Below are 9163 nucleotides of genomic sequence, written 5' to 3'. Positions count from 1 at the left end.
TGTTCATGTAAACACATAGCAGTAAATTTATATTACAAATATAGGACTTCTTCTGGATACATTGTTTTTCTATACTTTTGTTTCTCAAATTGTCATGGTTTGACCCTGGCACAATGCCAGGGCCCCCATGAAAGATGTATTTCCAAAATGGTTACTGTGAGATATGACCCGGAAACAGAATAAAGCAGGCTCCAACTTGGGAATGGAGGGAAAAACACACACTTTATTAATTACAATATCTAAAAAGGAACAAAGACAAAACTAAGAATGAAAACCCTCCAAATACATTCCTCCTCCTCCCCTCCATTTTCTCCACAGAATGAAATAACACCATAGATTTCCGCCCCGTCACCATCTCTCACATAATCAACTTCCAGTCCATCATCACCCCTCAAATAATCAACCCTCAAATCCATCAGGGAGAGAGGAGTCCCCCCTTGCACCATAGGCTTCCCCGGAAACCCAATTGAAACCTCTTGTGTTTCCGTGTCACTCGTGGCACTGCCCAGAGAACATCGGCCCTCGTGACTTCTCCCCCACCATGTCCAGTGCTCTCACCACTGCACATGGGCCAGGACTGCTTTTAGGGTTCCCTGTTTAAGGATGCTCCACCCAGTTCCAAAAGCAGCAGTTCTTCAACTTCGGGACACCAGTCCCCCCCAAATTTACCCCCTGGGGCTGAGGGGCCTCGTGAACAGAGATCTTCCTCTCCAGGGAGACAGAGGGCCTCCCACACCCTCCTCAGCCGTCTCTGTTCATGCCACTGCTTCACTCTTGACTCCAAGGTATTGCCTCCCCCTAAATGCAGTCTCCGGGTCACAGGAAAAAACCATGGGTCTGTCCATGGCCATACAAGAAAGAGTCCAGCCCAAGGCCACTCCATCATCTCCTCCCACCTAGGATTCTTCTCACCGCTTCTGACATCTCTCACTCGTACTCGCTTTCCTCACAATTGCCCACTGCTTCATCTCTCTCTCCTCATTCTGATTCAGGAGGATCAGTATTTGTAAGGTTTCCATTATTCTACAAAGGGGTTAAAATCTTTGCCTCTGTCAGCCCAGGACTCCCACAGCTGCCAGGCACCTTCTCTCACCACATCCCCCACTTCTGGCCAGCTGTGCTGCCCGCACAGTCTCTATCACTCTCCCGGGGGGGCTGCTCAATATCCCAGGTCTCTTCCACCCCTGCACCTTGCAGGTCTCTGGCCTCCCTCCCCACAGGCCGCATGGAAGAGGAAGTTCTCTGGGAATCCTCTGCTTTTAACTCCTGTGTGTTCTCAGAGATGTATCCAGATCCTCAGTGACCACAACAGGTGCCAGTTTCAAATCTGGCCACTGATTGGTTTGACCACAACTTTTCCAGAAACTCACTTCCTGGTCAAACCACGACACAAATCAACCAAGCAAACAAAAAAAACCCACCAAAAAAAAAAAAAAATCCCTACCAAAACACCACTAGAAAAACAGGTTTCATAGGTTCATAAAATACTTATTGGAGAGCATTAGTGTTGAAGTCATTAAAAGGTTAAAATATAAAATGGAGGGGATCAGGCAAAACACCAGCTTTGAAGACTAAGTTGTCTTACACTGTCACTAAAGATACATGTGCGAACACTCCACTGTAAGAAAGCATGAAAACAACTTGATTTCTGATGTTGTTGATTCCAATATTTCACACCAAAGTTGTGGTACTCTGAAAGGCAGATTCACAAAACAAATGAATTATTCTTCTATACTTATTTTACACTCCATTCTAGTGACTGAATGACCTACATGATTTTGCTGTTAATCTTTGTAAAGGGGAAGTAAGTGGGCAGAATGGAAGAACACCTTAACAAAACCCAAAAAATTACCATGCAAGTTTAAAACAAACAAACAAACAAACAAACAAACCTATAAAAACAAACAAGTAAAATAATGAAAACTCCTCCTAACACTGAAAGTTTATGATTTCTATCAGATTGTTATGCTGCCAGGTAAGTCTTATTCCATTTGCCCTTCACCTATTGTCCTGTGAAAAATTTTGATCTAGAAACTTCATTTTCTGAAACTTGTCTTTGCCTTCTAAAGAACTCTGAGATGGAACAAAAGCAGAGCCTTGTGTAACCCAGCTTAGAAAGATAGTAATCTAAAAATCTTCCTTTTAATTTTTGATTTTATTTCTCTTCCTTATTCCTCAGATACTAAAAAATTATATACTATTTTTTTCTAATATTGAGGAAAGTAACATTCACATACAAATAAATTTTGATCGCTGAAGAATTTAATTCGCAGAACAGTTGATTTTGGATTTTGTTGTAGAAAACCACTAGAAACAAAGGGCTCTATTAGTAATTAAGACATAGATCAAGGAAATATTATCCACACTAGTCCTAGGGTTTTTTCCCCCTTTACATTTGGTTTGACATCATCTGGGTCCAATATTAAAGGTATAAACTATTAATAGTGAGGTTAAAGATAAGAAATGTTATTTTCTATTCTTCCCAGTGACAGTGTGTCTATCACTGCTCCTGAATCCCAGGAGTAACTTTCAAATAGATAGAGATACATTGTGTGTTGCTGATTTAGGATTTGTTTGGTTTGTTTGCTCATTTTACTTTTTTCAGTATCTAGTCTAGATACATTGATCCTTACAGGGCTGCAGGGTATGACTTGTACTACTCAATATTTCTTACTGATTTTTGTTAGGCTGCCTTAAAGTTTTTGAAATTCTACTGGTCAGTCTTAATTTGAACTTTTGTCATTCACATTCACAATTTATTAAGATGGTGAAAGTCTGTTCTTGCACTACCAATACTTGGTTCTTCACTAAGATGTGACCATTATTTAAGAAATCTCATTTTGATCACAGATGATGCCATTTTTTTTTCAAAATTTTGTAAATTGTAGATACACTAACAGGAATAACATTAAAACAATTTAGCATAGTTTAACACAAATTAAGATGAAGATACTTTTTTTCTAGAGTGTTGCCACCATTTATTGCAGTAAATGAATGAGAGTGGTATGAAAACTGCTATGAATGATCATTAGGAATACTGCAAAAAGCACTGTTAGTTGTTTATTTGCATTTTGCTTTTGGTTTTCTTTTTTTTTTTTTCTGTGCCTATTTTCTTTGGAAGTTTCTACCAGCTTATTTTTTCTTATTTTTTTATTTGGTATAGAAGACACCACTGAAAAATTATTTACCTGTTACACTTGCTTCTTAAAATAGATACTTTATTTATTGCCTTTTCCCCCCCTCTGACCTAAAATATTACTATTCAACAGTTAAATGAATAATATGATAGCAACATCAGAATGGGGTGCTGGTGTTGTAAATATGTGATTTCAGTGACAGATAATCAGCCTGAAGGAATTAAAGGCTCTGTCTTCTTACTGATATGTTAATGTCATTTTGATGAATTGACTCCTTCTGCTGTAGTTATTTGGGGCTATTCATTGTGGTTTAAAGGATATGAGCATTGAAAGAAATCCTTTAAAATCAAGTCATTAATTTTATTCCTTTTACGATAGAAAGTTGTAAAATAACCCCAAGCCAGTCACCAATACTATAATTATTTTATTTCCAAAAAGCTTACTAGATCGTAGACTATTTCTTAAGGCATCAGAAATTTTTATTGTCTTGTTGATCTTATTGCTCAAATTAAATTATTTTTGATGGACTAAAGATTATTTTGTAAGATTTTCCTCTTAGCGTAAGTCGCAATTATGACAAAGCTCAATGAAAATATTTGAATCTAGTGTGTATTGTTTTCTTTAGTTAGACAAGAAAAGCCACTCCAGAATTGCTGAGGGACTAGAGATAAGGAATATAATTAATATTAAGAACTTTATATCCAATTAAATTTGACAGCTTTGGTCTTCTAACCAAGGTACTACTTGCCCCTTTCCTTTAAAGTATAAGCTAAATATTTCAGTTTTAGAAAGAGAAGTTTAAATTAAAATAATATTTCCATACTCAAGGTTTGGGGGAAGGGGGAAAAAAATTAAAAAGAAACAAGAATTTAAAAATCAATCTCCATAGACAACCTCAAGCAAAATACTGAATAAACTGTACTGAACTGGAACATTGCATTTCCCTGATGCTGTTATGCACTTCTGTTTGATTTTTTTCCTTACTTTGCTTCCAGCAATGATTTCTGGTAAATGCTGGCAAACTTACGGACAGAAATGGCATGGTTTTATTTATTCAGTTCAGACAATTGTGGTTTGGTTTGTTTTTTTTTTTTTTTTGTCATTACCTTTCTTGAGGAAAAGCTTGCCAAAATTAAAAAAAAAAGACCCCCCCCATCAAGAGTAATTTTTTTCGCTGATCATCTGAATAAGCTACTCTTTTGATAATATTTTAGCTAATGGTCTTTAATATTTCTGATATTTCCTTAGGTAATAATTAGCTCATGGATGCACATATGCAGGATATAACAAATATGCAGAACATGTGCCAGAAAATAGTGAATTTTTAATTAATTTTAATAATTGTACAGAATAGATTTTTACCTAATTTTAATTATTTGAAAGCATTCCAATTTTTAACTATCAGTTCTTTGCTCTTTAAAAGCCAATTTCTAATCTATCCTTTGCTTTCTATCATAGTTCAACAGGTATAAAAATCAGTTTCTGAAACATCTAAATGATGAAGTTCTCACAGAGTTGTAATGTTTCATTTAATAAATCAATTCAAAGAGGTATTCAATTTTCCTTGCATTACATTTTCTGTAGGAATTACATTTTAGGTCCCATTTTCATTCCATTGGCTAGGATATTTAAGAACTGCAGCTCCCAGAACCCACATCATCAAAAGAGACATACAGAACAAGAACAATCCCATCAGAATAATGTCCTGTCTGGGTACAGTGAATTAGTTAGCTGCTAATTATGGAGAAAGTATAATTGAATACTGCACAAGTTTTAAATGAAGTGTTTTGATATAATTTATTAAGCCAAAAGGTTTATTTTAAACTATTTGTCCTATAAAATATTAAAATACTGTGATATCCAGAGATTCATGTACCTCCATTCACTTTAGGTGCTGTTGAGGTGCACAGTCTTGTCCAGGAGCAAAAGACACAAATGAACTTGTCTTTATTATCTCAGAAGTGTCAATTAACTAGTGCTAGAATATATTTCTCTGAAAACAGAGAATATTTTATTTTAAAAAAATTCATTTGAAGTGTCCTCTGATGATCTTCACAAGTTCTTGTGACTTACAAGTCTTTGAGAAATCATTTAAAATTTGTCCTGTTTTTCTGTCTGTGCATGTTAAGACTGCTTGCAATTAATTACTTTTGTTCTTTACTCTTATTAAAAAGAAGGCTACTAATAAACCTTCCTGTTCTAGATGATAATGTCACGTGACATTGGTGTATGGTTTACTCATAGCTGCCTGTAGGATTAGCAGTATAAAATAAAACCAGAAACCTTGTTTATTTTTACTTCAAATGCTGCAACTGAGACTGTGTAAATGTACTTTGTTTCTGTTTTATGAGTGCTGCACAGAGATATTTTTGAAGCTGGTTTATAAAGAGGTGTTACTGTGTTTTAAAGCTGCTGTTCTTAAAAGGAAATGTCATTTAAACCCTTCTCTGGAGATAAGTGCATAGTTCATATGCATAAGTATCTTACAAAAGCATCAAACCTATTTCCCACACTCTTTACTGGCTTGCAGCAATATGATTTGGTGAGTTGACATTTTCTGGTCACCAGGAATGAACCAAGCTGCTTTCTTTCTCCCCCTTCTCAACAGGAGGAGAAAATGTACTAAAAAGCTCATAGGTCAAGATAAGGGCAGGAAAATCAATGAATGAGGTTTTTTTGCATGTGCAAAAAAACCTAACTCAAACTGAGGAAGATTAATGTAATTTTAATGTAATTGAAAACAGTAGGATAGAAATAAGAGATTGTGAGAAATAGAAACAAAACTAAATACCTCTTTACCCTAATACTCTTTCTTCCCATGCTCAGTTTGTTTTTTAAACTTTTACTTTCTCCACACTGTGAGACGTACAGGAGAATGGGGAATAGGAATTTTGGTCACTCCATAACAGGACTTACACTTCTCTGCTTCTACTTTGTCTCTTCTACTTCTTCCCACGTGCTCTAGCATGATCCAGCATGGGATCAAAATCCTTTAAAATTGGTCCAGTGTGGATCTTTTCTATAGGATGAAATTTCAAAAGAGTTCTGCAGTGTGGAACTGCCATGGGCTACAATTCCTGCTCTGGCATTGACTCTCCATTGGCTGCAGTGTGAATATCTGCTCCAACATGGTTTTCCGTGAACTGCAGAGAAATTTCTGCTTCAGAGAAGGAGCAACTACTCCCCCTCTTAATTCACTAACCTTAATGTTGTGATATATTCATTCAAGCAGTCAATCTACTGAGATAAGTAAAGAACTATCATCATTCCTTCATCACTAAAAGAAAATAGAATTGGTTGCATGCATTTTTAACTTTCATAGCAATATTTTTACAATGGAGTTAATATCTTCAGACCCTGTGTTTGCTCTTTAAATCACATAACTAGGAGTGCTCACAATTATTGCTTCACTGTATTCTTAATTTAATTTGAAAATGTAGCATCAATATACAAATAAAGAATTTGTGAAGCTGCAATATGATGTACATCAACTCTGGATGTAAGCAGTGCTTGAAGTTTTATTATCTTTTATCCTTGTACTGAAGTTCTTATGGCAAATTGCTAGCTTTTAAAGACTTGGGTATATTGGCTTACAAATTAAGTATTCTGTCTGATCTTCGGCACCACAGATACCTCTGACACCTTTATTCATTATTTGCTGAGAACATTTTTTAATCAGCAGTCTTATTTTAAATGGAGACACTATTTCAGAGTCTGGTTTCCTAGCAACACAGAGACTATATTTCAGTGGCTCTGGTTTCCTAGCAACACAGTTTATTGTCACTGACTTGTAATTTCAAAAGATCTGTGTTCAGAATGGTTTTTATGGCTTTTAGTTCTCTGTATAGCCTCACAGACTTATTACTTTGATACTCCATATCAGATATTCCCTATATCCATATATTTTTTTGCTGTAACCCACAACATTTCAACCACCAGGATAAGCTAAAATGACCACCACCTAAACTCATAGCAAACCAAATTCTAAGTTGAGGAGAAGTATTTTATTTTTTATATAAAGACTGCATTTAAGGGAAGTGTTTTGATTAATTTGTGTTCAAAAATTTTTCCTTTGGATAAATAAGATTGGAGAATCACGTGAAAATCCACTGTGCTTAGCTGTCATCTATTTTCAGAAATAAATTTATCTCAAAATATTTTGTAGTTTACAATTTTTAAGTAAAAATTACTTTTTTTAAATTTGCTATTGCATGAAAATATCTGCATTTTATTTTAGTAATTAGAGATGGTGTGCTAGTTTCACCTGGATTTGATTTATTTTTCTTCACAATGGCTTGTTTTAATAAAAAAAATACATTATTTGCAGTGGTAAAGCTTTTTTGTTATCAAAATTCCTCCCCACTGTACCAAAACCAAGCAAAATTTACTAGCCTGGGGTGCAGATTCAGGGCTCTGTTTTCCTTGTGATATGAGAGGAAAGCAAATAAGCTGAAATCTAGCTTTTCCAATCTTGACTTAGTGTCAAATTTCCAGTATGAAAATACACCTGTTTTCTGAGACTGACACAATTTTGGGGGCAAGTTTATATTTTCAAATAGGATTCTGAAAGATTTTTCTTTTCTGTCTTCTGACTGTGGTGTGGAAACACTGATTTCAGTATCTGGTATGCTTCATGAATCAGAATCGTTGACTCCAGCAAGTCAACTAATTTCAAATACTTCAATGTCAAATGAGAATTTATGCAAACACTGGTGTAATATCAACAACTGGGAGCAACAAGCTGCAACCCACACAATGAGAAACAAAAATGCATGGATGTGTTAAGGAAACTAATTGCTTTAGTAAGACCACATTTGCTAGAGGTGTTATGAAAGTTGTAATTTATTTATAAATGAATGCCATTGCTCTGTACTTCATTAAGGCTGGTGTACTACTAATTTTGCCTGAGGCAGAGTTAAATTTCTTCACAGCAGCTTGTATGGTGCTATTTTTTATATTTGTAATGAGAGATGTGGTGTTAATACACCAGTGATTTAGGTGCTTCTCTACAGTGCTTAGACAGCACAAAGGCCTTTTCTGCTTCTTAGACTGCCCAACCAGCAAGATGGCTGGAAGAGGGGACAACTAGGACAAACGACTTCAGCTATGCAAAGACATATCTCATAACGTATGGCATCACACTCTATGGTAAAAGCTGGGGTATATGAGTGAGTGTCCTGCGTTGTCAACCCAGGACAGTGAGAAATATGGAAGTTGAGTAAGTAGAGTCTTAGAGCAAGTAGAAATTAGATGAGGAAGACTAAGACTTACCTGGAATTAAATCTTCTCAGGGATGTCAAGGACAACAAAGAAGGGCTTCTTAAAATTCATCAATAACAAGAGGCAAACAAAGGATAACATGGGACTATTACCATGAGAGGGGACCTATTGCTGGCTGGCAGCTATGTACAAATGACGAACGGGACAGGACAGCTAGGAACGTGTCTTGAGCCATTTTATTTTCCAGCATCAGTCTCATTACATGGTTATGACAATGGGAAGGTGCCAGCAGCTCACATCCCAGGCAGCAGACCAAGAACTTAATGTTACAACTTACTTTATAAGTTTTTTGACCAATCACACAAAGCAAAAGCATATTGACAGTAGTTCTATCCAACCATTGTAAGCACATGTTCCTTTGGTTAAAATGATTCTTGCTTGTTTTGAATACAATACCTGTTTGTAAGCCTTAAAACACAATGCACAGAGCTCCATTATTAAGCCTAGAACATCCTAATGTCTTACTAGATATACTTTTCTGCAAATTAGGGAGTTATTCTAGACAAGTGTCAATACACAGACCATTGTTCCATTTGTCCTTACTTTTCTACTTTTTACATAATTTTTCTGCTAATTTATTTTATAGCCACTGCTTAGGTCTAATCACAGTTCTGCTGTCTCTGAGGCCTGCTTTTCACAGCTTTCCCAAAACCCTCTGATTTTATAGATTCCCACAGGGACCCTGGTAAAAGAGGAAGCAGAGAAGGCAAACTTACTTCAATGAATGCTTTCTTTGTTTTGGTCTT

This window comes from Passer domesticus, chromosome Z, assembly GCF_036417665.1.
Source record: "Passer domesticus isolate bPasDom1 chromosome Z, bPasDom1.hap1, whole genome shotgun sequence".
Taxonomy (NCBI): domain Eukaryota; kingdom Metazoa; phylum Chordata; class Aves; order Passeriformes; family Passeridae; genus Passer; species Passer domesticus.
Note: the sequence above shows the minus strand (reverse complement) of the source record.